Source organism: Pteropus alecto, unplaced genomic scaffold (genome assembly GCF_000325575.1).
Source record: "Pteropus alecto unplaced genomic scaffold, ASM32557v1 scaffold20, whole genome shotgun sequence".
Classification (NCBI taxonomy): domain Eukaryota; kingdom Metazoa; phylum Chordata; class Mammalia; order Chiroptera; family Pteropodidae; genus Pteropus; species Pteropus alecto.
In genome coordinates this window covers 44,115,308-44,120,037 of record NW_006436298.1, presented here as the reverse complement: position 1 = coordinate 44,120,037, position 4,730 = coordinate 44,115,308, and the positions used below count along the sequence as shown (strand labels likewise).

At 38.0% G+C, this 4,730-nt stretch overlaps 1 long non-coding RNA gene across 5 annotated transcripts in view; it reads right to left on the bottom strand.

Moving 5' to 3' along the window:
- Positions 1-6: 6 nt before the first annotated feature.
- Positions 7-4,730, bottom strand: part of LOC107195772 — a 62,390-nt gene continuing 57,666 nt past the window's right edge. For all 5 annotated transcript variants that reach the window (XR_003046728.1, XR_003046730.1, XR_003046729.1 and 2 more), the window contains one exon: positions 7-193. This is a non-coding gene — a long non-coding RNA (uncharacterized LOC107195772). The remainder of the gene's footprint in view (positions 194-4,730) is intronic.

Here is a 4,730-nt window from a genome sequence, read left to right as displayed (position 1 = left end):
TAGTGCTTGCACTGATTCCAGGCCAGACTCATCTGGGCTTCTTTTTAGAGTGAAGGTCAGTAAGAGTGACTGTCCTGGGATTCCACATTGTGGCCAGCACCTTAGACCCAGTGACTGTGACTCAGAGCTTCACTGCAGAGCAGCAGTCTGGAATGCCGGAAAGTCCCCATTAAACCCCAGATGCCTCTGAGATCTGTGGGGGAAACACAAAGCGAGAACTTATTAAACACACACCCTTGTTAGACTGTAAGTTGATAAGAAACAGTGGGTTTTGTTTGTTTGTTTGTTTGTTTGTTTTTGACCTAGTATCTTCTTTGGCTAGCATAGCGACTAGCACATAGGATTTGTTTGGTAAGTGTTGAAATAAATTTAAAGAAAATTTCTATCATGAATTGCACTGTTACCATATTGAAAGTAGTGTTCTGCCCAAAGAAAGATCGACAATTACAGCAAATCATACATCTGTATGACACAAACCATCAGAGGCATGGTGGTGAGATCATAAGAAAACCAAGAACTACAAAAATTAGATTAATATTTATGAGATTCTTAATATTTTAGTGCAGGGTTCCCCAACCGATACTGGTCCATGGCCTGTTAGGAACCTGGCTGTACAGCAGGAGGTGAGCAGTGGGCGAGCGAGCAAAGCTTCATCAATGTATTTGCAGTCACTCCCCAGCACTAGCATCACCGCCTCAGCTCCACCTCAGATCATCAGGCATTAGATTCTCACAGGAGGATCCATCCCTGGTGTCGAAAAGTTAGGGACTGCTGTTTTAGTGCCATGGATCCCTGTGACAGTTCTTTGAAGCCTATGGAGCTCTTCTCATAATAATGATTTTCAAGGCAAAAAATAAAATTCTTATCGCAAGTGAAACTAATTTTATTGAAATAATTTATTAAATATTTTTAGTTGTTATATATATTTTACTTGAGATATAGTAATATGCCATACTTCTTCAGTGTCCATGGGACCAAGGTTAAGAACCTCCATAGAAGAATAACTCAACAGAGAATATTATAAGAATTATCAGGAAAACCCTCAGAGGGAAAGTAAATGTCTTATAACCTATCTAGGATCCACTTTTCTTTATTATGAGACTGGAGTATTAATAAATCATGGCCATAATTGTCAAGCCAAGAATGCAAACCAGGCCTCTACCTTTCCTGGTGAGATATCTGCGGATCCTCTCTGGGATGAAGAAGCTCAGACTTTGCTTGATGAGCTTTTTATAGCTATCATGCTCACTATCTTATTTATGTAGCTATATATAGTATATCTATTTATATATATCTATATTATCTATTTATTGATCTTTCAAATTTTTTTTTTTTATAAAAACATGGCCGATGATTTTCCCAAACAAACCAAAATAAAAAGCTGATAAGATTTCATTATGGGCAGAAGCCTAAGGAGTTAACTTGGGGGAAAGCATGAGTCATTTTTGCCCCGGGTCTACAATCTAACCTCAACAAAGATTATTTTCAGAAGCCTTAGGACCATCTTCATTTCCTGAAGGATGACCTGGATCTGGATTAGAGGCTCTGAAGCATCCGTTCCCAGTCACTGGAGGAGCAGTGCCTGATTGGAGCTGGACCCTGCAGATCATGGCAGACACTTGAGTTCAGGCAGAGCAAAGACAGCAGTGCTGGTAATATTGAAACACTGTTTGGGCATTGTCTTGATAAAGGACAAAAACAGCTGTGAGATCTGTGCCTAGTTCCTGTATTTTGGTGCTGAGAAAGGTCTGAATTGCTGCAGTTAAGACTATCAAATCAGGTCTGGCACGGAGAAGAAAGTTATTATTCATTTTGACAGATCCTAAGACAGTGATATTAACACATGTGACAAAAGAATGTGTTGGCCCCAGAGCGGCCAGCACTGAAAATGAAGCTTAGAGCAACAAAATGTATCACTTGATCAGCAACATCTAAAAGAGAAAGTGGTTCTAGAGATCACAAGGAATCTGGTAAAATTATTTTATTAGATTTTATCAGCAAATGGGTGAAATAATCCCTCCAACCACCCTGCTCTGTTAGTTTTGATTTCTTGTTCACCAAGGATGTCCTGTTCTAGTTTCCCATTTTCCTTGATATCAGGAAGTTGCAGACATCAAAAGTGGTTAAGAACACAGATTGGAAGAATCAGTGCAATCAAATTAACTTACTTCCCCTAAATTTGCTTGCTCTCTCTCCTTTCCTCCCCACTTCTCTCTCTCACACACACTCACACACACACTATTCCCTGCAGATTAGAATAATGAGAAAGCTCCACGACTTGTCCCAATAACTCCTTCCTTCATTTCCTTTGTAATAAGGTAAGAGAACTAATATTTATTGAATGTCAGCTATGCATCAGATATTGTACTAATTTTTATATACATGATTTCAGTTAATTCTCAAATGATTACAAGGGAGGTATTATTATTTCAATTTTATAAATGAAGAAACTATGACTCAGAAAAGACAGGTAACTTGCCCAAGACAGCCAGTTTCTCAATGACAGAACTGTGAATCAACTCCAGCTCTCTTTGGCTCCAATACTCAGCTCTTTCCATTATTCATTCTGCCTAAAATTCCACTGGTAGAGCTTCTTCCCTTTAGTTTTTATCCCTGATCTAATGTATGATTCATATGCCCCACGGGAAGGTATCTAAGCCCTCACCAGCCTCTCTGCTATCCTTTAGGAGAAGAGGCAAAAGGGAGGAGGGGAAGAGGGCACAGAAGAAGAGGAAACCTCTGAGACAGAAAAAGCAGGAGAGTGATTGGGGCTACTGAAGACAACATTGTTTCCTTAAGTGACAGGGATCATTTTATTTTAATGTAAGTGGTTTTCTAGATGAAGTTTTCCTCTGTGCAATAAGCAATATGGATTCTTTTCATGATTTCACTAACATCCTTAGTAAAAATCTACATTGCTAACAGGGGTGGGGGTGGCTCAGTGGGAATTGGGGTGGTATAACGGGTGCAGGGTGAAAGGGAAAGCTGCCCCGAGAGGCCAGATGGTGTTCGGTTTGCAGTCACATCACCATTCTGATTAGGGATGAATGTTTATGCATGCAGGTATGTGTGCATTACAAATATTTTCTCTGCAGCAAACCCACTAAACATGATAAAATTTCAAATTGATTTCATCTTTTCTTTTTCTACCATCTCTTTCCTCCTCCAATATCCTTCTAAAATTTCTGTTTTATTGTGATTGAATGCATCAAAATATGAAAGGTGAGGTAGCTAGAATTGAGTAAAATTTTTGGAATCTGAGAAATTTATGTTTCTGTCGGTGATCTTGACAAGGTGTGGCATGGTCAACTGCTTTGCCCTGTAAGTAAGTTCTAAAAGCGAAAGCGCTGAAAAGTACTAAATACATATACTTAAATTACTTATGAAATTGGCCTGTCAGCCAGACACGTCGTAAAGAAATGTTGTTGATTTATAAAGAGAACTACTTTGCAAAGCCAGTTAGTTTCACCCCAAACATCCATGGAGGAAAGTTCACTCCAATTGGCCTGAATTATTCATTTTGACTATATTTGCACATAGGAGATTTAAAGAATGTCTTGGAAGACATCATGACTTATCAATATGATACCATTTTTCCATGCCCTTTGGGTTCATGCGGAAGGGAGAGACAAACTCACAAAGATGAATATAATAACCATGGGAATCTGAAACCATCTTGGCATTAGAAGGTGTTTCTCTATAAAAGAAGAGACAGAACACAACCAAAGTGATTAAATCTTTAAAAAATTAATTTGGTCCTTTGAAACAAAATAAATATAGGCGATACATGACCCTTCCCTGTTGGTAAAGAATCCAAATTCTTTAAATGGACAAATGAATAAATAAGAAAGATGGAGTTGGGGCTGATATTGGCTCTGAGCAAAATTGTAAAATAGAGGTTGTTTGTATTTAATATCTTCTATCCACCCTGGTCAGAAGCCTTTACTTTCCCCTGCTTAGCACCCTCATGTACTCTCCAGTCTTCCTCAGCTATGAAATCTCACTTTCAAAAAGGAGCCGATAGACTTATTCACACCAAGGCTAATGATTGATGAAGTAATATCCCTTCCAGAGTCTGGCAGAGACAGCTAGTCCCCTACCTACAGTTATTCTGCCCAAATCTCTCAAATTAAGGAGGAATCAAGTTTTAGCTGGGTACATGATTTCCCGGTTAAAATCTATGGGCTCTTTCGTAGCTAGTAAAATACTAGGACTTACAAGAACTCTTCTTGAAAAGTAGGGGCATAACTTGGTTCTCTTTCCTTTTTTCACGCTGATGCTTAGAACTTGGATGTGATGGCTGGAGCTGTAGTGGCCATATTGGACCAGATTATATTCATGTAACCTTGACAGGACAGAGAAGAGACCTAAATGGACTTGAGTCCCTGAGAAAGTTGGAGCCACCATATAAGTGCCTCCCATGGACTTTATATGCATAAAAGAAATAAATGTCTATTTATATTTTAGCTACTTTTTAAAATTCTTACATAAAAACCTAATACTAACTGAGGTAGTTATATTTTAATATTTGTCATTGGTTTAGCATAAAATGAATTCTAATAGTGATATTTCAAATTTTAGGATTTTTTTTTGATGAGAGAAAACTTTTTTTGAGGAAGTATATGTTTAGGGGAAAAATTGACTTAATACATACTTTTTTCTGAAAATCAGAAACGAAAAACTTGAAACTCTAAATACTGAGCCAATGGTTCTTAAAAAATTAATTCACA